The following is a 25,721-nucleotide window of genomic DNA, read 5'->3' on the forward strand; positions in this document are numbered from 1 at the left end:
GAACTGACTTGAAGTCAACTGGTACCCTTTGTAGGAACAGTTTCAGGAGTGGAGGAGTGGTAGGAGCAAAAGCCCAACTCCAGTGAGTAGGAGATGAGGAAATAAAGACGGTGAATCTAGACAACTCTTCCAGTTTGCATTTAACTCTCCATACTCTCTGCAGCCAAAGTTCTCAAAAAAAAGTTATTCTTGAAAAGGAAGGGAGGGGATCGAGAGCATAAACAGTGATAGAAGGAATATTTCTTCCACCACAAAAGATGAAAAGGAAGGGAGGGGATTGAGAGCATAAACAGTGATAGAAGGAATATTTCTTCCACCACAACAGATGAAAAGGAAAAAGCAGGTACAGGTAACAAAATATTTGTAACTTTAGTGGTAAAGAAGCTAAAGAAGCTTCCACATTATAGCTATTTTCTCCATGAAATAAAAAGGAAATCAGCAGAGCAAGGAAATTCCAAATTTGAGATGAGTTAAAAAAAAAAAATTGAGAGATAATACAGAGAACAAGAAAATATGCTGAACAAAAAGTAGAATTGGTAAGCAGCGTTAAGGACTGACCTACATCATTCATCATCATTTTACAGGCCCACCAATCTGCTCCGTTGTGTGGCTTTCTTCAGTAGACTACAGTAATGCAAAGGCAAAGTTTTACTAAACAGCTTTACCAGATAAATTGACCAAAAATGGGGCAAACAATTTATGACATGGAATAGAGAGAGTAACAATGGAATCTAAGCTAAAAGAGGAGGAAAGTAAAGACGAAAAGACAGGAAGAAAAGATTTAATAGAGGTGCTGGTAAGTCTGAGAACTGGTATACTTTAAGAATAATTAAATGAGGAAGCTAAAAAAATTATCAGGTTGTAGTGAGGAGGTTACCTTGAGTTACGATTTTAGTGAAGGAACATTTCAGAGGTATGACAAGGCAGAGAGCTAAGTGGACTAGAAATGATAATGAGGTCAACAACTATGCCAGGATATTATTGGATGGATTCATCTACATGGTTGCTGAAAATAACAAAGATAATAGCAGGAGTTGAGAGGAGTAGTAAGATTTTTTTTTTTTTGGAGACGGAGTTTCGCTCTTGTCGCCCAGGCTGCAGTGCAATGGCATGATCTCAGCTCACTACAACCTCTGCCTCCCAGGTTCAAGTGATTCTCCTGCCTCAGCCTCCTGAGTAGCTGGGATTACAGGCACCCGCCACTACGCTTGGCTAATTTTTGTATTTTTAGTAGAGATGGGGTTTCACCATGTTGGCCAGGCTGGTCTCAAACTTCTGACCTCAGGTGATCTGCCTGCCTTGGCCTCCCAAAGTGCTGGGATTACAGGCATCAGCCACTGCGCCCGGCCAAGAGTAGTAAGATGTATACTTGATTATAGAATCTAACATGAAACAGGAAGAATAATTAAGTTGGTAAACAGCAGCCAGGAAGGGAAGGACTGCCAAGAAAAATTACCCTAATGGGTCATATATGTATTGATTCTTGCTTCACATAAATTTTTTTTTTTTTTTTGAGACAGATTCTCACTCTGTCACCCAGGCTGGAGTGCAGTGGCATGATCTTGGCTCACTCCAACCTCCGTCTCCCAGGTTCAAGTGATTCTCCTGCCTCAGCCTCCCGAGTAGCTGGGATTACAGGTGCCCGCCACCACTCCTGGCTAATTTTTGTGTGTGTGTGTGTATTTTTAGTAGAGACAGGGGTTTACCATGTTGGCCACGCTTGTCACAAACTCCTGGCCTCAAGTAATCTGCCCATCTCAGCAACCCGCCACCTCAGGATTACAGGCATGAGCCACCCCGCCCAGCCCAGATAAATTTTTATCAAAGTGGATATGCTAATTTACCTCAAATCCCCTATTTTACAACTGGAGAAATTAAGACTCAGGAAGGAGACGTAACCTGCTCAGAAACAGTGTAGTAGAAACTTGAACCCATGCTTCCGACTAGAACATTCAGCTTTATTCAGCTTCAACTAAAAAGAACAGAAAGAGCAGGGTTTCTTGTCCAAGAACAGATGAATAAAACATTTTCATCATCTTCTCTACTATGTTATTAGTATTGAGAGGACTATCAGCCAATGACTAGATAAAAAGTCAAACACCTTGCAGAAATAAAAGTAAATACATAAATTCTCAGAATAGGCTGCATCTAAACATTTCCTCAACATAAATTATCCTTTTATTTATCAGTAAGTGAATAAAATATAACTAACCCCATGTGGAAAGCTATAAGGTTCTTTACATGGTAAGCAAGCCAAGATAAGCACAATGAAAAAATTAACTTTAGGCCTCCCTGATCAGCTCATCTTGATTTTCTCCCTCTCATGTTGTGTCTGGCCACATCAAATTATGAGTACTTCTCTTGCATGCACCACTTTGTTTCACTGCTTCATATCTTGGCACACGTTCCCACCTACTGGAGAGGTTCCCTACTTCAGCTCTTACCTAGTAAACTCCTATTCATTCTTCAAAACCCAGCTCAAGGGCCAGGCGTGGTGGCTCATGCCTGTAATCCCAGCACTTTGGGAAGCAAAGGCTGGCGGATCACTTGAGGCCAGGAGTTTGAGACTAGCCTGGCCAACATGGTGAAACCACATCTCTATTAAAAATACAACAATTAGCTGGGTGTGATGGCGCTTTTTGTGCCTGTAGTCCCAGCTACTCATCAGGCTGAGACAGCTGAATCACTTGAACCCAGGAGGCGGAGGTTGCAGTGAGCCGAGATACCAATGACTTTCTTCACAGAATTGGAAAAAACTACCTTAAAGTTCATATGGAACCAAAAAAGGGCCTGCATTGCCAAGACAATCCTAAGCCAAAAGAACAAAGCTGGAGGCATTATGCTACCTGACTTCAAACTATACTACAAGGCTACAGTAACCAAAACAGCATGGTACTGGTACCAAAACAGAGATATAGACCAATGGAACAGAACAGAGCCCTCGGAAATAATACCACACATCTACAACCATCTGATCTTTGACAAACATGACAAAAACAATGGGGAAAGGATTCCCTATTTAATAAATGGTGCTGGGAAAACTGGCTAGCCATATGTAGAAAGCTGAAATTGGATCCCTTCCTTACACCTTATACAAAAATTAATTCAAGATGGATTGAAGACTTAAATGTTAGACCTAAAACCATAAAAACCCTAGAAGAAAACCTAGGCAATACCATTCAGGACATAGGCATGGGCAAGGACTTCATGTCTAAAACACCAAAAGCAATGGCAACAAAAGCCAAAATTTACAAATGGGATCTAATTAAACTAAAGAGCTTCTGCACAGCAAAAGAAACTACCATCAGAGTGAACAGGCAACGTACAGAATGGGAGAAAATTTTTGCAATCTACTCATCTGACGTAGGGCTAATATCCAGAATCTACAAAGAACTCAAACAAATTTACAAGAAAAAAACAAACAACCCCATCACAAAGTGGGCAAAGGATATGAACAGACACTTCTCAAAAGAAGACATTTATGCAGCCAACAGACACATGAAAAAATGCTCATCATCACTGGCCATCAGAGAAATGCAAATCAAAACCACAATGAGATACCATCTCATTTCAGTTAGAATGGCAATCATTAAAAAGTCAGGAAACAACAGGTGCTGGAGAGGATGTGGAGAAATAGGAACACTTTTACACTGTTGGTGGGACTGTAAACTAGTTCAACCATTGTGGAAGACAGTGTGGCAATTCCTCAAGGATCTAGAACTAGAAATACCATTTGACCCAGTAATCCCATTACTGGGTATATACCCAAAGGATTACAAATCATGCTGCTACAAAGACACATACACACGTATGTTTATTGCGGCACTATTCACAATAGCAAAGACTTGGAACCAACCCAAATGTCCATCAATGATAGACTGAATTAAGAAAATGTGGCACATATACACCATGGAATACTATGCAGCCATAAAAAAGGATATGTTCATGTCCTTTGTAGGGACATGGATGAAGCTGGAAACCATCATTCTTAGCAAACTATCGCAAGGACAAAAAAAAAAAAAAACACCGCATGTTCTCACTCATAGGTAGGAAATGAACAATGAGAACACTTGGACACAGGAAGGGGAACATCACACACTGGGGCCTGTCATGGAGTGGGGGGAGGGGGGAGGGATAGCATTAGGAGATATACCTAATGTAAATGACAAGTTAATGGGTGCAGCACACCAACATGGCACATGTATACATATGTAACAAACCTGCACATTGTGCACATGTACCCTAGAACTTAAAGTATAAAAAAAAGAACTAACTTTAGTTACAAAATCCAAGTCCTGCAGCAGTCTCAGAGACTCATCAGGCCCATCACAGTGGTGCCCCATCCAGCACAAAGCACAGAACCTGGAAACTTTACAGTCTGTGGTAGCTTCTCAACAAAGGATTCTTTTTCATTTGTTGCTTAAACAGAGAGTCAATCAATCAAGTAAAATTCCTTCCAAATAGAAAGGCCTTTTTATAGAGGACAAATGCTCCTCAGGGTAAAAGGACAATGACTTTCCTGCTATTCCATAGGGATAATATTTTATCATTCACATAGGCTTATGATTAAGATTCCTCATTCCAATATCCTAGAAATCACTCTTTTCAAAGTAATCTTCCTTTCATTGATTTACAAATTAAGTATTCTCTATGTACCAGATGATATCATGGGCCTAGCTATACAACTGTTAATAGAAATAGATAAAAATCCCTGACCTCTTAAAGCTTACATTCAAGTGGATGTAGACAGGCATTAAACAAAAAATGAATACATAAAATATACAGTATGTTAGAAGATAATAAATGCAATGAAGAAAAATAAAACAGGGAAGGATTAGGGGTTTGGGAGAATATTTTCATGCAAATTTGACATTTGAGATACTGAACATATTGATGAAAAAGCTATGCTAATATTAAGGCAATATGAACACTTAAACAAGTACTAATTCCCTTGCTAAAGTATTATTTAAAAATAACTAGCTTAAGTCTACTCCCTACATATGATGCACATCTCCTCCCCAGCTCAGCCCAGCCCACTACCCTCATGACATATACATTCAAGCATACTCACATAAAAAAAAAACAGATCTAAAGGATAACTTCTCCCCACGTATATACAAAACATGGTTCCATGATTCTTTTTTGTTTGTTTTGCTCTTCCTCGGTATAATTGCTCATTTATTTTACTGTGCCCTGTAATTTAGAATTCTCCTAACTTAAAACCAATTAGATAATGGTATCTTTTCAAAAGACAGAACTTTTTTTAACATACAGAAGCAAGCCAAACCAAACGACATGTAACACTCAAAGAATAAAGTGTCTTGTTAGTAAAACATGAAACTTACAAGGCATGCAAGTAAACAAAAATAAACAAAAATGTTTGATGTCAAAATCACATGTGCAACTGCGTGTGTGACTGCAAATAGTCTCACATTTGTCATTTCAACCTGAGTTATGCTATACCTTGTCTGAAAAGGTTTTCCCTAGACTTCTTATATGAGAAGAAGCCACATATTAGTTCCATTTATTTATTTAAATATTTGCTCAACAAACAATTGTAACTATTATTATTTTTAGATACGGGATATTGCTAGGTTGCCCAGGCTGGTCTTGAACTCCTGGCCTCAAGCAATCCTCCCACCTCAGCCTCCCAAAGCACTGGATTACAGATGTGAGCCACCCATGCCTGGCCTCAAACATTAATTACAAGTTTGCTGTGTACCAAGCCCTGTATCTTCAGAACTGTCTTCTTCAAGAAGCTCACACTCAAGGGAGGCAAATAAATAAAAATTATATTGCACTGTGTACACACTCAGGACAGAGCTTTTCCTGCCTTCAGCATATTCAAGATCAATATTCAAGATCAATCCAAGTTAAACTTCTGAAGCCCAAGAGAAGCCGAAGATCTGAAACTGTAATGATAAGGTGAGTAAAACTAGCATTTGCTAGTCCCAAATTAGGCTCCTCAAGTCAGCACTACCAGAATAAAAATTCAGTGTTTAATTAAATCCTAGCCAGAGCAATAAAGAAAGAAAATGATAGAAAAGGAATATATAGATTGGAAAAAATAAAACTGTCCTATTTGAAGATGACATGATTGCCTATGTAGAAAAGCTCAATCTACAAGAAAAACTCCTAAATGAGTTCAGCAAACTCACCGGATACAAGATCGGCACACGAAAACCAACCATATTTCTATATACTAGTAGCAACATACATGTAAAAACTAAAATTTAAAATACAACATCATTTAAAGTTGCAAAAAAAAAAGTTTCATCTCACTTCTTTTTTCTATCTGACCTCTTAAATTTCAACCCCACTTGAAATAAATTACCAGCGCTGAGGGACTGAGACTGTTCCTGGCAAGCAGCATGAAAATACAAAAAGATAAAATACTTAGAGACAGAAATGCAGCAAAACATATACAAGATATGTATGCTAAAAATTACAACATGCTGATGAAAAGAATTAAAAATCTACATAAATGGAGAGACACACTATTTTCATGGGTCAGAAGAATCAAATAGAAAAAAAAAGCCATTTCTCCTCAAAACTTATTGTGATATCGTGATTTATAATAAAAATATATATTTTTTGGTCTTCATCCTAGTTCTTGACACAGAGCTCCCAATCCATTAGAATTTGTTGGGTGATAGACATGCCTTCTGTTCTAACAAAGGGAATGTTAACTGGGCTCCTGTATGGAGGCTGTGCACCAGAAAGACCAAGCCATGATTAGAAAATTGGAACTTTCCACCTCACCCTCCAATCCTCTGGGAAGGGGATCATGCCTATGTGATAAAGCTGCCATGAAAATCAGTGAAGTACAGGGTTCAGAGAGCTTCCAGGATCCTGACCACATGCAGGTACCTGGAGGATAGTGAGCCCAGAGCGGGTGAAGCTCCACACTCCTTCCCACCTGCCTCATCCTATGTGCTTCTCCACCTGGTGGTTCATCTGTATCCAATTTATAGCTGGTCAGTCAAAAGAACAGGTAAAACCAGCTAGGACTGAAACTGGATCTAAAGTAGGGGCAATCTTATGGGACAGGGCCTTAGCCTATGGGATCTGATGCTTATTCCAGGCATGCAGTATAGGAGTTGAGTTAAATTATAAGACACCCAGCTTCTGTCTGCTGTTTGGTGTACAGGGAAAAAAAACCCATAAATGTGGTGTCAGAAGGGTCCTGTGTTGTGGTGAGTTTGAGAGTAGGTAAAAGTTTAGTTTTTCCTTTATCTCATATTTCTTTATAGGTTTAATGTAATTCCTATCAAAATCCCAGCAAGACTTTTTGTAGATATAAAAAAGCTTATTCTCAAATTTAAGTAGAAAGAAAAAAAATCACTAAAACCATTTTGAAATAGAACAGTAAGTGTAAGGAATCACTCTACCCAATGTTAAGACTTACTATATAGCAGCAGTAATCAAAACATTGTGGTAATGGCAGAAGGAGAGTCCCATAAGTGAACTGAACAGAAAAGAGAACCCAGAAATAAACCACACAAATATGTCCAATTTTTTTTTTTTTGAGACAGAGGGTCACTCTGTCACCCAGGCTGCAGTACAGTGGTACGATCTCAGCTCACTGCAACCTCTGCCTCCCAGGTTCAAGTGATTCTCCTGCCTCAGCCTCCCGAGTAGATGAGATTACAGGCATGAACCATCACTCCTGGCTAATTTTTATATTTTTAGTAGATAGGGTTTTGCCATGTTGGCCAGGCTGGTCTCGAACTCCTGACCTCAGGTGATCTGCCCACCTTAGCCTCCCAAAGTGCTGAGATTACAGGCATGAGCCACTGTGCCCGGCCTGAATATGTCCAACTGATTTTTGGCAAAAGTGGAAAAGCAATTCAATGCAGAAAGGACACACTTTTCAATAACTTATACTAGAACAACTGGACATCCATGAACTAAATAAAAAAATAAGCTTAACCTACAACTCACACTATACACAAAAATTACTTCAAAATTGATCATGAGTTAAATGTAAAAAATAAAACTGTAAATTTTTATAAGAACACATAGGAGAAAATCTTCAGAACCTAGGAATAGGTGAAAAGTTCTTAGACATGACACCAAGAACACAATCTGAACTTCATCAAAATTAAAGACATTTTTCAACCTAAGAAAGCTGATTGAAAAAAAAAAGAGATTGTACACATAAAGGTAGTATAAAAAATTTTTCTTTTAAGAAACAGAAAAACAATTTTAGGATGGGCACAGTGGCTCACGCCTGTAATCCCACCACTTTGGGAGGCCGGGGTGGGTGGATCACTTGAGGTCAGGAGTTCAATACCAGCCTGGTCAACATGGTAAAAACCTGTCTCTACTAAAAATACAAAAATTACACAGGCGTGATGGTACACACCTGTAATCCCAACTACTCAGGAGGCTGGGCAGGAGAATCACTTGAACCCAGGAGGTAGAGGTTGCCGTGAGCCGAGATCGAGCCACTGCACTATGGCCTAGGTGACAGAGACTCTGACTCAAAAAAACAATAATAATTTTTTAAAAATTAATAAATGTGTTATGCAAAACACTCTGTTAAAAAGAATAAAAAAGTTATTTGCAAACCACATATCCAACAAGGAATTTATATTTAGAATACATACAAAACTTTTAAAAGTTTATAGTTTTAGGGCATGGGGCTCACATCTGTAATCCCAGCATTTTGGGAGGCCAAGGCAGGTGGATCACCTGAGCTCAGGAGTTCGAGACCAGCCTGACCAACATGGTGAAACCCTGTCTCTACTAAAAATACAAAAATTAGTGAGCATGGTGGTAGGCGACTGTAATCCCAGCTACTCGGGAGGATGAGGTATGAGAATCACTTTAACCCGGGAGACAGAGGTTGCAGTGACCCAAGATCATGCCACTGCACTCCAGCCTGGGTGACAGAGATACCATCTCAACAAAAAATAATTGTTTTTAATTTAAAAAAAAAGTAAATAGCTTTAAAAAAATCCATTGCCAGTGGTGCAGATTCAAAAAACAAACACATAAAATCTATCAACATGTGAGTAAATAACCAAGTGATGTGTGACCATACAATGGAATACTACACACAAAGAGGGAAAGAACTGAGTGGATACATGCAACAATTTAGACGGATCTCAAAAACATTATACTTACTGAAAAAAATCTCAAAAGGTTATATACTATATGGTTCCATTTATATAATATTCACATAAAGGCCAGGCATAGTGGCTCACCTTTTTAATTCCAACACTTTGGAAGGCTGAGGGAGGAGGATCACTTGAGCCCAGGAGTTCGAGACCAGTCTGGGCAACATAGCAAGACTCCATCTCTACAAATTAAAAAAAAAAAAAAAAAAATTAGCCAGGCATGGTGGCTTGTGCCTGTGATCCCAGCTACTCGGAAGGCTGAGGCAGGAGGATCACCTGAGACTGGGAGGTGGAGGCTGCAATGAGCCATGACTGCAAAACCGCACTCCAGCCTGGGGGACAGAGTGAGACCCTGTCTCAAAAGGAAATATAAATATAAATATAATTCACATAGAGAAGAACACATTAGTGGTTGCAAGAAGATAAAGACGGGGTGGGAGTGCAAATATAAAAGGGCAGCCCAAGTGAATTCCTTTGTAATGACAGCACGGTTCTGTATGTTGATTGTGGTGGTGGCCATTACACAAATCTATTCATGGGATGAGATTGCATGACTTGTACATACACACACAAACATATACAAGTGTATATAAAGACCAAATAAGGGCTATAATCTAGTTAATGATATTGTACAAATGTCATTTTCATGGTTTTAATATTGTATTATAGCTATATAAGATGACACTATTGGTGAAAGCTGGGTGAAGGGTTCATAGTACTCTGCACTATTTTTGCAACTTCCTATGCATCCATAAGTATTTTTTTAAAGGCTAAATAACTGAAAAAAAAGGCAATTCCTATATTTTCATTTTACTATCTCCCTATAAATGCATGTTACTTTATTCCCAAAATGCCCCAACACATCTCAGAAACGTTTCTGTTTGGAGCTTTTTGCCCTCTTTAAAAAACAGTCCATTAATTCTATTTGCCAGCAGCAATCTCAGTCCCTCAGCTCAGGTAATTCATTTCAAGTAGGGCTGAAAATTTTTTCTATTAGGTCAAGCAGAAAAAAGGAAGTTAGATAAATAGATGCAGAAAAAGCTTTCAATAAAATCCACCATCCCTTCATGATAAAAACCCTCAACAAACTAGGCATACAAGGAACATATCTCAAAATAAATAAAAGCCACCTATGACAAATCCACAGCCAACATCATGCTGAATGAGAAAAACTGGAAACATTCCTCTTGAGAACTGGAACAAGACAAGGATGTCTACTCTCCTGACTGCTGGTCAACAGAGCACTGGAAGTTCTAGCCACAGCAATCACACAAAGGAAAGAAAGAAAAGGCATCCAAACAGCAAAGAAGTCCAGCTATCTTTCTTTGCAGACAATATGATTTTATACCTGGAAAACCCTAAAGACTCCGCCAAAGGCTCCTGGAACTGATAAATGGCTTCCCAGTTTTAAGATACAAAATCAATGTACAAAAATCAGTAGCAATTCTATATACCAGTAACGTTCAAGCTGAGAGCCAAGTAAAGAATGCAGTCCCATTTACAATAGCTACAAAAAAAAGAAAAAGAAAAAGTACCTAAGAATACATCTAACCAAGGAGGTAAAAGATCTCAACAAGGAGAACTACAAACACTGCTAAAAGAAATCACAGGTGACACAAACAAAAGGAAAAAAATTTCATGCTCATGGATTAGAAGAATCAATACTGTTGAAACAGCCATACTGTCCAAATCAATCTACAGATTCAGCATAATTCTTATCAAACTACCAATGTCATTTTTCACAGAACTAGAAAGAACTATTCTAAAATTTACATGAAACCAAAAAAGAGCTCAAATAGCCAAAACAATCCTAAGCAAAAAGAACAAAGCTGCAGGGATTACATTACCCAGTTTCAGACTATACTATAAGGCTACAGTGTTTAAAAAAAAAAAAAAAAAAAAGCATAGTACTGGTACAAAAGCAGACACATAGACCAATAGAACAGAATAGAGAACCCAGAAATAAAGCCACACACCTACAATCTTCTGATCTTTAGCAAAGTCAACAAAAATAAGCAATGGGGAGAGGACTCTATTCAATAAATAGTGCTGGGATAGCTGGCTAGGCACATGCAGAAGAATGAAACTGGAACCCTACCTTTCACCACATACAAAAATTAACTCAAGATGAATTAAAGATTTAAATGTAAGACCTCAAACTGTAAGAATCCTAGGGAAAAAACAAACAAACAAACTAGGAAACACCATTCCAGACACTGACCTTGGGAAACAATTTATGACTGAGTCCTCAAAAGCAATTGCAACAAAAACAAAAATTGTCAAGTGGGACCTAATTAGACTAAAGAGTTTCTGCACAGCAAAAGAAACAATCAGTAGAGTTAACAGCCTACAGAATGGGAGAAAATATTTGCAAACTATGCATCTGACAAAGGTCTAATATCTAGACTCTATAAAGAACTTAAACAATTAAACAAGCAAAAAACAACCCCATCACAAAATGGGCAAAAGACATGAACAGACACTTCTCAAAAGAAGACATACAGGCAGCCAACAAACATGAAAACATGCTCCGCACACTAACCATCTGAGAAATGCACATCAAAACCACAATGAGATACCATCTTATGCCAGTCAGAATAGCTATTATCAAAAAGCAAAAAAACAACAGATGCCGGCAAGACTGCAGATAAAAGGGAACACGTATACACTGTTGGTAGGAATGTAAATTAGTTCAGCACTCTGGAAAGTAGTTGGGAGACTTCTCAAAGAGCCTAAAACTGAACTACCATTCAACCCAGCAATCCTATTACTGGGTAAATATACAAAAGAAAACAAATCATTCTACCAAAAAGACACATGTACTCACATGTTAATCACAGCACTATTCACAATAGTAAAGACATGGGATCAACCTAGGTGCCCATCAACAGTGGACTAGATAAAGAAAATATGGGCGGGGCACAGTGGCTCACGCCTGTAATCCCAGCACTTTGGGAGGCTGAGGCAGGCAGATCACGACGTCAGGAGATCCAGACCATCCTGGCTAACATGGTGAAACCCCATCTCTACTAAAAATACAAAAAATTAGCTGGGTGTGGTGGCAGGCGCCTGTAGTCCCAGCTACTCCAGAGGCTGAGGCAGGAGAATGGTGTGAACCTGGGAGGTGGAGCTTGCAGTGAGCCTAGATCGCGCCACTGCACTCCAGCCTGGGTGACAGAGAGAGACTCCATCTCAAAAAAAAAACAAAAAAAAGAAAAGAGGGGGTCCAGCTTTAATCTTCTGCATATGGCTAGCCAGTTATCCCAGTAACATTACTTGTTTTTGTCAGTTTTGTCACAGATCACATGGTCATAGGTGTGCAGCTTTATTTCTGCCGGAAATAAAGTTCCATTGATCTATGTGCCTTTTGTACTAGTAACATGCTGTTTTGGTTACTGTATCCCTGTAGTACAGTTTGAAGTTGGGTAACGTGAGGCCCCCAGTTTTGTTCTCTTTGCTTAGGACTGCCTTGGCTATTCAAGCTCTTTTTTGGTTCCATACGAATTTTAAAATCGTTTTTTCTAGTTCTGTGAAGAATGTTCTTGGTAGTTTGATAGGAATAGCATTGAATCTGTAAACTGCTTTAGGCAGTATGGTCATTTTAATGATATTGAGTCTTCCTATCCATGAGCATGGAGTGTTTTTTCATTTGTTTGTGTCTTCTCTGATTTCCTTGAGCAGTGTCTTCTAATTCTCATTGTAGAAATCTTGCACCTCCCTGGTTAGCAGTATTCCTAGGTATTGTATTCTTTTTGTGGTAATTGTGAATGGGATTGCCTTCCTGATTTGGCTCCCAGCTTGGCTGTTGTTGGTGGATAGGAATGCTAGTGGTTTTTTGTACGTTAATTTGGTGTCCTGAAACTTTGCTGAATTTGTTTATCAGTTGAAGGAGCTTTTGGGCCAAGATGATGGGGTTTTCTACACATACAATCATGTCATCTACAAACAGGGATAATCTGACTTCCTCTCTTCCTACTTGAATGCCCTTTATTTCTTTCTCTTGCCTGATTACTCCGGCTATACCCTTAACTATTTTCATAAATCCTTCAAAGACTACCTGTGTCAGGGGTCACCAAAACCATCCCCAGGTTCCATGATCCTCCAGGAGTACTCACAGGACCCTGCATATAATCAGCATATGGAAAAGGTGCATGAGGCAAAGTCTGGAGGAAACCAAGCACAAGCTTCCCAGAGTTCGCTCCCAGTGAAGTCACATAAGACACACTTATTTCTTCCAGCAACACCTGGTAACTATATCCATGAAATGTTGTCTACCAGGAAAGCTCACCAAAGACTCAGTGTCCAAAGTTTTTAATGGAGCTGCTCACACGGGCACCCTCTTGCCTACTACATACCAAAATTTCAGACTCCCAGAAGGTAAGTAAATGTTCAGCATAAATCACATTGTTTGCACAGTAAGTCACTCTTATCATTCAAGGAAATTTTTATCAGTGTAGGAAACTGTTTACCATTCAAGTTTCCAGATACCAGCCAAGGGTCGGCCTTCCGCACAAGCCTTTCTAAGGATAGTAGTCTCAGGACTACTATATTAATGGTTTATTGTACACTACTACTATTTCTTAACATTCCTATCTCTTAAGGCCACCAGTCTACACATGCTGAAACCAGCCTTGTTCCCTATACATTCTATAGATAAGACATATTGCAAAAATGAAGAATGACAACTCAATGTTCTGGAGAAAATAAAGGAGAACATATGTTAAACTAGGAATAGGGTCTAGTAAATATTAGTTCTCTATTACAACTAAACTATCACTAGTAATTATATTGTCTATATGATAGAATGCACCAGTAGCACTGCTTTTCAATCTTTGCTCAGCACTGTAAATATACCAGTGCGAAGCAACACATGACAATAACAGCCTAATTAAAAGACTAGTACTGGCCGGGCATAGTGGCTCACACCCTTTGGGAAGTTGAGGTGGGGAGATGGCTTGAACCCAGGAGTTCGAGACCAGACTGGGCAATATGGCAAAATCTCATCTTAAAAAAAAAGAAAAAGGGAGGCCCCAGGGGGATTTGGCCCGGGTACTCCTGTGAGCTGCTGCTCTTGTGGTTGGTGAGACCGCCTGGGTCTAGAGTGCAGAGCTCCTCTGTGGCCGTGAGGACGTCACTATACCTAAAGCACCAAAGGGAAAAAGTGCAGGATGGGAAAAAAAGTCATTCATCCATATAGTAGAAAAGCAGCTCAAATTATGAGAGAGGCCCACAGATAAGAAAAAAAGGAAAAATTGAAGAATGAAAAGGCCTTGTGTTTCAATCTTATTCGTGAAAAACTGCAATGGTTTCAAAATCATCTTGATCCCCCCCAAAAAAAGATATTCAAACAAAGATGCTTGTGAACTAACTGAAAGGTACTTAAATTAAATTGATTTAGCAGTGAGTTGGAGCAGATTGAGTTACATAACAGTATCAGGGACAAGCAGGACAGGCAGCACTGTTTCCAGGACGCCATCATCAAGCAGACGATGGAGCGGGAGGGACAGCAGTATAAAGGATGTGGCCTTGAGATTCCAGACATTCTAAATGCAAGTAATCTGAAAACATTTAGGGAATGGGACTTTGATCTGAAGAAATTGCCAAATATTAAAATGAGAAAAATCTGCGCTGATGATGCAATTCCCAAGAAGTGCAAGAGGAAAACTATTATAACTACAGACCAAGATTTAGTGGAATTGGAACTAAACGATGAATCAAATGACTCAGATGAGGAAATGACTGGATTAGCCTAATCATCTTCACTTGAATTCAAAATAAATAATTTGAGAGCTTCAAATTATATTCATTGATTATGGTACATAATCATCAAGATACAAGAATTTGATGTTGACATTCTCTTATATGATGAGAGTTTCATTTGCAGTTTCAAAAATGGTGTTATGAATTTTTTTTTTTTTTTAAGACGAAGTCTTGCACTGTCACCCGGGCTGGAGTGCAGTGGCATCATCTCGGCTCACTGCAACCTCTGCCTCCCAGGTTCAAGCAATTCTCCTGCCTCAGCCTCCCAGGTAGCTAGGATTACAGGTACCCGCCACCACGCCCAGCTAATTTGTTTTGTGTTTTTTTAGTTGAGACTGGGTTTCACCATGTTGGCCAGGCTGGTCTTGAACTTCTGACCTCGTGATTCACCTGCCTCGGACTCCCAAAGTGCTGGGATTACAGGTATGAGCCACCGCACCTGGCCTATGATATTTATTTTAAAATGAAGATTGCTTTTCATTTATACTAAGTTGCTAAAATAGATAGACGTGATCTGCAAAAGTTGTTTAATCTTTTTCATCTGAATTTCAGGCCGGGGGGAGCAATATAACTAAGGACAGAAAATGTTTTGATTTTCTTGTATATTTATGATCATCTAATTTCACATTTTGTGAAACGGACAGTAACCTGTTTCCTAAAAGATTCCTGTCACTACTTTTTGAGCTGTGATAACAGCAAAATTGTCTTTCAGTAATAATATCAAATTAATCCTTCTTTAAACATTAAACCTATTTTCTTTTTTTTTACAACATAAGGGAAAATGTGATAAAAAATTTGTATACACTGGTGGATTATAGATTATTATTTATCTTTTGAACCAGAGTTAAATGGTTAAAAAAAAAATCAGTGATGATTGTTATGTTGATCTCCCACAATTAATTTATCTTTTGAAACGGGATAAAGAGGCCGGGCACAGTGGCTCATGCCTGTAATCCCAGCACTTTGGGAGGCCGAGGCGGGCAGATCATGAGGTCAGGAGTTCGAGACCACCCTGGCTAACACAGTGAAACCCCGTCTCTACTAAAAATACAAAAAACTAGCCGGGCATGGTGGTGGGCACCTGTAGTCCCAGCTACTCATGAGGCTGAGGTGGGAAAATGGCGTGAACCCGGGAGGCAGAGCTTGCAGTGAGCCGAGATCGCACCGCTGCACTCCAGCCTGGGCGACAGAGTGAGACTCCGTCTCAAAAAAGGAAAAAGAGGATAAAGAATTTCAGTTTAGCTCCTTTTAATTGTATATTATTTTTTGCTTTTTTATTGTGAAAAGTGACAGGTTTTATTTGTGGAGAGAGAACTAAAGATTAGAGACCCAGTGGTTTTAATTATGTTACTTTTTCTTCTAAGAGATAAATTAAATTGACATATAATTCAGCATTTTCAGCATCATGAAAAACATGAATGTTGTACAATGTTTTTCCTAAAAAACTTGTTAAATACAAGTATCCTTAATATGTTTTTAAAAGAGCACAATGCAGGTGTATTTGAGTCTTTTCAAGAAAATAATAAAAACATTAATGCTGTATTAGGTTAACTGGATATCAACTAAGTCTTGTTAACAGTTTAAAGTATCATAACTTTTTTTAACCTCTGAAAATTAAAAATAAAATTTATTTCTGCAATTTCAAAAAAGAAAAAGGAAAAAAACAAAAAGACTAGCACTGATATTTTTTGTATAAGAGTAAAAACAAAACCTGCTCTTATAACTTTTTACTAGTGGTTTAATAATGCCGTTCTCCTTGACATATATGACACCTTACCAAAAACTTGCATAAACGTTCTCCCATGTATTCTAACCATCAACAAATTCAGTAAGATCTCCTTCTGTAACCTCAACTGCTATGGTATGAATGTGTTCCCCAAAATCCATGTGCTGGAAATTTAATTTCCAATGCAACAGTGGTGGGAGATTTGGCCTTTTGAGAGGTGTTTAAGTCATGAAAGCTCTGTTCTCATGAATGGATTAATGTCACTATAAAAAGGGCTTACAGGAATGGATTTCTTCTCTATTGCCCTTCCACTTTCTGCCATGTGAGGAAACACCAAGAAAGCCCTCACCAGATGCTGGTACCTTGATCTTGGGCTTCTGAGCCCCAAGAACTCTAAGAAATAAATCTTGATTCCTTATAAATTACCCAGTTTCGAGTATTCTGTCATAGCAGCACAAAACGGACGAACAAACCAATCAACCAACAAATTTATCTAAAAAAATTTTTTATTTTAAATGCCTTTTAAAAATTTAGATGCTTGGCAGGTGCAGTGGCTCACAACTGTAATCCCGATAGTTTGAAGTCTGAGGCAGGATTGCTTGAGACCAGGGGTTCGAGACCAAACTGGGAAACACTGTAAAATCCCACCTCTACAAAAAGTTTAAAAATAAAAATTAAGCTGGGCGCAGTGGCTCACACCTATAATCTCAGCACCTTGGGAAGCCGAGGCAGGTGGATCACTTGAGGCCAGGAGTTTGGGACCAGCCTGGCCAACATGGTGAAACACCATCTCTACTAAAAATACAAAAAATTAGCTGGGCATGGTGGCAGGCACCTGTAATCCCAGCTACTCAGGAAACTGAAGCAGAAGAATCACTTGAACCTGGGAGTCGGAGGTTGCAGTGAGTCACTGCACTTCAGCCTGGGCAGCAAGAGTGAAACTCCATCTCAAAAAATAAATAAATAAAAGTTTAAAAATAAATAAAAATAAAAATTAGCGAGGCATCGTGGCCCATGCCTGTAGTCCCAACTACTCAGGAGGCTGAGGCAGGAGAATCACTTGACCCTAGCAGGTTGACACTGCGGTGAGCCAAGGTTGCACCACTGCACTCCAGCCTGGGTGACAGAGCAAGATCCTGTCTCAAAAACAAAAACAAAAAAAAGTAAGGCTGTCTATAATTTTTGTAAGACAAATTCAAGATAAGAAAAAAATTTGACGTCACTATTTTTAAGGTATCTTAAATTCTTTACAAATTAACACAAAAGAGATGATAAAAATGCTTAACTATTCAAGATGAAATTCAGCTCCGAATTTGTTCAGGCAAAGTATTTAATGTGTTCTTTTACTTCTCTCTTAAGGATGCTCTTGAGAGTAAGCTAAGACTGCCAATATACTGCTCAAGTCTCATGAAATTTCACAACTTTTATTTTAAAACCTCTTAACATTACTCATATACCCTTCAAAAGACACTAGATGGCATTAGAAACAAGTTCCTCTTACAAAAAGAAAAAGAGTGAAAAGGACAGCAATTCTCAAGTGAATGCACTTTATCTAAACTCCTACAGTTCTTATCCAAGTTGAATACTTCACTGTCTAACATTATCTATCCTTTCACATGTAATTTTTTCATGTTCCCCTACATTCCTTTTATTTCTCTTTACTCTCTCCCATGGTGATTTAATCCACAGCTTCCAAGTCCACATCTATAGCCCTAAACTGCTGTACTTTACTCTGGACATCTAACTCTTGAAAGGATACCTAAAAAGTGATATCCACATGCAAAAAAATAAACTCTTGCCTCACACTGAATATAAAAACTGAGTCAAAATGGGTCGATGAAGTAAATATAAGAAGTAAAACCATACAATTCATAGAAGAAAACACAGAAGTAAATCATGACCTTGGAGCTGGCAATGGATTCTTAGATATGAAACCAAAAGCATAAGCAATAACAGAAAAACACAGATAAGTTAGACTTCATCAAGGGCATTTTTAAACTTCAAAGGACATTACCAACAAACTAAAAAGACAACACACAGAACAGGAAAAAATATTTGGAAATCATATAACTAAGGGTCTAATACCCAGAATATATAACAAACTTAAAACAACAAAAAAATTCAATTAAAAAAAATGGGCAAAGGACTTGTATAGACATTTTTCCAAAGAAGATATATAAATGGTCAAAAAACACATGAAAAGATACTCAACATCATTAGTCATTACAGAACTACAAATCAAAACCACAATGAGGTACCACTTCATACTCACCAGGATAGTATAACTAAACAATAATTTTTTAAATGGAATATAACAAGTTGACAAAGATATAGAGAAACTGAAACCTTCAGTACATTGCTAGTGGAACTGTAAAATGGTAAGCTATTACAGAAAACAGTTTGGTTATTCCTCAAAAAGTTGAATTACCTTATTTCTTTGTGATTCCACCCCAGGTATATCCCCAAAAGAACTGAAGACAGGTACTCAAGTACACGTATACATATAGTTCATAGCAGCACTATTCACGGTATCCAAAAGGTGGAAACAGCCCAGTGTCCATCAATGGATAAAAAGTTGTGTTGGACACATACAATGAGATATTATTCAACCAAAAGAAGGAATAAAGTACCAATATATGCTAGAATGTGGATGAACATCCAAACATTATGCTAAATGAAATAAACCAGATACAGAAGGTCACATATGTATAATATTATTTATATAAAATATCCAGAATAGAGAAATCCATAGAGACAAAATGCAGATTGCATGGAAGGGGAGTGGGGAGAAAGGGCTTAATGGATAAGAGGTTTAAATCTAAAGTAACAGGCAGGTTTTGCAGCTAGATAGAGGTGGCAGTTGTATTGTGAAAAACAAATCTGCCAGTACTAAATGCCACTGAATTGTTCACTTTAAAATGGTTGATTTTGTTATGTAAATTTCATATCAATATTTTTAAAAGGATATGTACACCAGATCACCTGTCATCATCTGAGAATCAAACTCATTTTCTCCCCCAAACCTGTTCCTTTTCCTGTATTCTCAATTTCAGATAAAAGTAACAGCCAGGTACAGTGGCTCATTCCTATAATCCCAGTACTTAGGGAGGCCAAAGCGGGTGGGATCCCTTGAGCCTGGGAGTTCGACACAGAAGAATACAACGATCACCTAGTGGCAATCAAGCAGACCATCCGAAGACAAAACTCCTTATCTGAAAAATTGAAAAGTAATTAGACTTCTCTATTATCTAAAGCCAGCATCTGGTACCAGGCTTCTTTCCCAAAAATTTATAAGTAACTAGAATTTCTATACATCTCCAGAATGCATGAATGTCAAAACTTATTTTGCAACCCTTGCTAACATCAAGGCACCCAAAGTCTACAAATGTAATAATTTACCATGACCTACATAACTAATATGGTCCAAATTACCCTAAGGTCCTGCTTTAAAGTCCATAAATACCCCTAAGGAAAATCCACCGCAACACACTCAGTCCTTTTTGCTGAATGAAGCACTGTACTGCACTCTGCTGCAGCATTCTATCTAATAAAACTTTCCTTTCTAAAACCTATACTGCTGTCAGTAAATTCTTTTACCACCAGTGAGCCAACCACTCTCCACTGCCGGGTTCTGACACCTTGCCCAGCAGAGACTAGCCCGCACAACATGGCGAAATCCTGTCTCTACAAAAAAGTCAAAAAATTAGCCAGGCATGGTGGCATCCACCTGTGGTCCCAGCTACATATATAAGGAATACATGTATTTCTTACTGTATCACAGTAATTATATATATATACAGAAGAAATATATATATGTATATATTTCTTTATACGGTAAGAAATATACACAATATTTCTTACTGTATCACAGCTACTAATAACTATTTGAAGTACCGAGGCATAAAAAGAAAAAAATATATACATTTTGTTCATATTGTTAAATGACAAACCTGAGACAAGTTAAATTTAATGACTTAATTGAACAAAAAACAGATTTGCCAGGTGCGGTGGCTCACCCCTGTAATTCCAGCACTCTGGGAGGCAGAGGTGGAGACTGGAGGATTGGTTGAGCCCAGAAGTTTGAGACCAGCCTGGGCAGCACAGGGAGCCCCCACCCCCAACCCCCATTACAAATAATAAGGAAATGAAAACTGTGGTCCCAGCTTCCGGGAAAGGTGGGGGAGGGAGCAGCCTGAGGCAGAAGCATCACTCAAGCTCAAGAGGTCCAGACTGCAGTGAGCCATGTCACTGCACTCCACCCTGGGTGACTAAGCAAGTCCCTGTCTCAAAAAAATAGAGATTAATGAACCAGTTAGCATCCAGTACCAAATGCAGTTCAGAATGCTCCATCCCCCAATGCATGTAGGCTATATTTATAGCCAGAGAAACAGAAATGACATACAGAAGTAGCCTGATGGGCTGCAGTTCAGGTGTTTGCCTTATTTGAACATGCTTTGGCAATATTCAGCCTATATGACTGGCTGAAAACTTGGCTGCTATGCTTGACTGAGGCTCAGCTACTTGTTACAAGAGTATACTCTTAGGTTAGGTTGCAGGTAGTTTATATATTAAATTAGGTTATAGTTCACTACGTAGGGAGGTAGCTTTTGGCTGCCTCTAAATTTAACTATAAATCTGGCACTATGCTATTTTAAATGGATTGTCTCATTTCATCCTAAAAACTGCATGAGCGAAGTCTTAATATTATTTTGATTTTAAAGATGAGAAAACAGAGGCTTAAAGAGGTTCAGTGACTTGTAGAGGGTCATATGATTACTAAGTGGCAGGAGTAGGATGTGGAACACAGATGTACAGCCTGAGTTTGTATTTACTTTTGTAAAGTAGAAGGCATTCACAATGATTTCATTCAAATATATTTTCTTGAGTAGAAATGAAAAAAGTATAAATTAATGGGTAAACCCACAGGAGTTGCATGCAAAGAACATTCATTATGACTTCTAGATTTCTACCTCCAAAGGTAGAAGGTAGTGATATGTATTAAAATCCAAACAGATAACAAAATCTGTTAATAACTCTTTAACACAAGTTTTACTCATCATTCCACCCCCTTGTAGATACACTTCAATTTCTCTTCATTCCATTAAAAATAAATACTGAAGAGCAAAAATTTTTCTTTCTGATAAAAGCCAATTTTTTTCCTTTTATAGGTTAAGCTTTTTTTACTCCAAGAAACCTTTGCCCCACCTAAAATCACAAAAATTTTCTCGTTTTCCTCTACACATTTTATGATTTAAGCTCTTACATTTGTTCAATTACTCACTTCAAGTTAATTTTTGTACAGCATGAGGTAAGTATCGAGGTAGATATTTTTGTGTGAATTGTTTCAACACCATTTGTTATGAAGACTACCTTTTCCCCCATTAAATTGCCTTGGCAAATTTGTCTATTTGGTTCCAGTGATCTATATATCTATCCTTATACCAATAATCACACTGACCTGATTACTGTTCCTTTATACAAAGTCATAAAATAAGTTTGATTCCTCTAACTTTGGTCTTCTTTTTAATATTGTTTTGGTTATTCTAGGTCCTCTACATTTCAATATACATTTGAAATCAGCTTGATATTTTCTGAAAAATACTACCTGGGTTTTGATCGGGACTGCATTAAATCTATAGCTTAATGGAGAAAATTTACATCTTCATGATATGAGTCTTCCTAGACTGGGCACCAGGTGGTTCATGCCTGTAAGCCAGCATTTCGGGAGGCCAGAGCAGGAGGATTGCTTGAGTACAGGAGTCCAAGACCAGCCTGGGCAACATGGCGAAACCCCATCTCTACAAAAAATACAAAAATCAGCCAGATGTTGCTGGGCGTGGTGGCTCACGCCTGTAATCTCAGCACTTTGGGAGGCTGAGGCGGGCAGATCACGAGGTCAGGAGTTCGAGACCAGCCTGGCCAACATGGTGAAACCCCATCCCTACTAAAAATACCAAAAACTAGCCAGGCGTGGTGGCAGGCACCTGTAATCCCAGCTACTGGGGAGGCTGAGGCAGCAGAATCACTTGAACCCGGGAGGCGGAGGTCGCAGTGAGCTGAGACCATGCCATTGCACTCTAGCCTGGCAAACAGAGCGAGACTCCGTCTCAAAAAAAAAAAAAAAAAAATTTTTGTGATGGTGCCTGTAGTCCCAGCCACTTGGGAGGCTGACATGGGAGTATCACTGGAGCCCAGGAGGCGGAGGTCGCAGTGAGCCAAGATCACACCCCTATACTCCAGCCTGGATGACAGAGTGAGACCCTGTCTCAAAGGAAAAAAAAAAGAAAAGATATGAGTCTCCCAATACACAAAAATGTTGTATCTCTCCATTCATTTAGGTCTTCTTTAATTTGTCTCAGTAATGTTTTGTAGTTTTCAATGTACTGGTCTTCCAAATGGTTTCTGGAATTTATCTTCAAGTAGTTCATATTTTAAACTATTGCAAACAGTCCTGATTTTTAAGTTTTGATTTCTAATTACTCATTGTTAGTATAGAGGGATACAACTGATTTCCACATTTTTTGTATATAAATATTTGTGTAAAACTGATAAGAAAATGAAAATGTAAGTCACAGACAGGGAGAATATGTTTAGAAGGCATATATTTGATATATAACTTGTATTCAGAATATACAAAGATTCCTGAAACTCAATAAGACAAAAAAAATTTTTTTTTAAATAGACAAAAGTTTTGAACAGACATTTGATCATAGAATGTATATATATAAAAATAGCTGACTGGGCGCATTGGCTCACACCTGTAATCCCAGCACTTTGGAAAGCCTAGGCGGGTGGATCACCTGAGGTCAGGAGTTCGAGAAGAGCCTGGCCAACATGGCAAAACCCCGTCTCTATTAAAAATACAGAGAAAATTAGCCAGGCGTGGTGGTGCATGCCTGTAATCCCAGCTACTCAGGAGGGTAAGGCAAAAGAAGTGCTTGAACCCAGGAGGCGGAGGTTGCAGTGAGCCAAGATCATGCCACTGCGCTCCAGCGTGGGCAACAGACCAAGACTCCATCTCAAAAAAAAAAAAAAAAGAATATATATAATTGGCAAATAAGCACATAAAAATATGTTCAATCTCATTAGTCATTAGAGAAATGCAAATGAAAATTAAAACCACAATGAGAAACTCCCACACATCCACTAGTATGGCTAAAATTTAAAAAATGATAGCCGGGCGCGGTGGCTCACACCTGTAATCCCAGCACTTTGGGAGGCTGAGGCGGGTGGATCCCCTGAGGTCAGGAGTTCGAGACAAGCTTGACCAACATGGCGAAACCCCACCTCTACTAAAAATACGAAAATCAGCTGGGCGTGGTGGCGTCCGCCTGTAATCTCAGCTACTTGAGAGGCTGAGGGAGGAGAATGGCTTGAACCCGGGAGGTGGAAGTTGCAATGAGCCGAGATTGTGCCACGGCACTTCAGCCTGGGCAACAAGAGTGAAACTCCATCTCAAAAAAAAAAAAAATGATAATACCTAGTACTGATAAGATGTGGAGCAACTGCTGGTGGAAATGCAAAAATGGTATAGCCACTTTAGAAAACAGGTTGGCAGTTTCTTATAAAGATAAATTTACACTGGTAAATATACATTCCACCAGTTTCATTCCTAGGTATTTACCCAAGAGAAATAAAGCATATTCCACACCAAAACAAAAACAAAAAAACTTATATGAACTTTCACAGCAGCTCTCTCTCTAACAGGCAAAAACTGGAAACAACCCATATGGTCATTAACTAGGGAATGGAAAAGTCTATATACCCATGCCAATGGAACACTTTTCAGCAATAAAGAGGAACAAACTATTGATACTCAAAACAACATGGATGACTCTCAGGAGGATTATGCTAAGTGAAAAAAGACACAAAAGACTACATACTGTATGATTCCATTCCTATGAAATTCTGGAAAAGGCAAAACCACAGTGACAAAAAGCACATCAGTAGTTGCCAAAGGCTGGGCCTGGGGAGAGAGAACAGACAGCAAAGGGACACAAGCGAACTTGGGGTGGCAGATATATTCTATACCAGGTCCACGGCCTGTTAGGGACCAGGCCACATGGCAGGAGATGAGCTGTATGAGGGTGAGCATTATATATTCTATACCAGGTCCATGGCCTGTTAGGGACCAGGCCACATGGCAGGAGATGAGCTGTATGAGGGTGAGCATTATATATTCTATACCAGGTCCATGGCCTGTTAGGGACCAGGCCACATGGCAGGAGATGAGCTGTATGAGGGTGAGCATTACTGCCTGAACTCCGTCTCCTGTCAGATCAGCAGCACAGCATTAGATTCTCGTAGGGGCATGAACCCTATTGTGAACTGCGCATACGAGGGATCTAGGTTGCACGCTCCTCATGAGAATCTAGCTAATGCCTGATGATCTGAGGTGGAACAGTTTCATCCTGAAACCACCTCCCATCCCCCCTCCACCCATCTGTGGAAAAACTGTCTTCCATGAAACCCGTCCCTGGTGCCAAAAAGGTTGGGGAATGCTGTTCTGTTCTATACCATAATTCTTATATAACTATATCATAATTGTGGTGGTGGTGACACAACTGTATACATCTGCCAAAAGTCATCAAATTAAACACTTAAAACGGGTGAATTTTATTATATGTAAATTATACCTCAATAAAGCCAACTGACATATAGATATAGATATCTCCACCTTTCACAGTAGAAAATGCAAAACTACAGCAGCAGAAAGGTAATACTGAAAGGGGAAGTGCTGAATTTGGAATCTCTTTATAATACTGAAGTAGGTAAAACAAACGTCTATGGGTTTTTCCTCTTTGAACTCGTGAAAATTAAGGAAAAATAAATTAAGAATGATGGGATTACTTTTCAACTAAAATAATATAAATTAAAATAAGAATCTTTTTAATGATGAGAAAAGGTTCTAGGTTCTAAGAAAAGTCTTGGAGTTGTGTTATTTCCTTTAACAGCATACTCCATGTGACCTCAACAGACAGTTCTAAAATATTATTAAAATATAATACTAATCAAAGCCACAATAAGACACCACTTAACACCCACTATGATGGCTATAATCAAAAACACAGAAAAGTACTGGCAAGGATGCAGTGAAACTGGAACCCTCA

General features: G+C 38.8%; 1 protein-coding gene and 1 pseudogene across 9 annotated transcripts in view; one reads left to right on the top strand and one right to left on the bottom strand.

Annotated features, from left to right (window-relative positions):
* Window positions 1-25,721, bottom strand: part of MAST2 (microtubule associated serine/threonine kinase 2) — a 236,294-nt gene that overhangs the window by 176,747 nt on the left and 33,826 nt on the right. The window lies entirely within an intron of this gene.
* On the top strand, window positions 725-14,878 carry LOC104007955 (translation machinery-associated protein 16-like; annotated as a pseudogene).

The sequence above is a fragment of the Pan troglodytes genome, chromosome 1, assembly GCF_028858775.2.
Source record: "Pan troglodytes isolate AG18354 chromosome 1, NHGRI_mPanTro3-v2.0_pri, whole genome shotgun sequence".
In the NCBI taxonomy this organism is placed as follows: Eukaryota; Metazoa; Chordata; class Mammalia; order Primates; family Hominidae; genus Pan; species Pan troglodytes.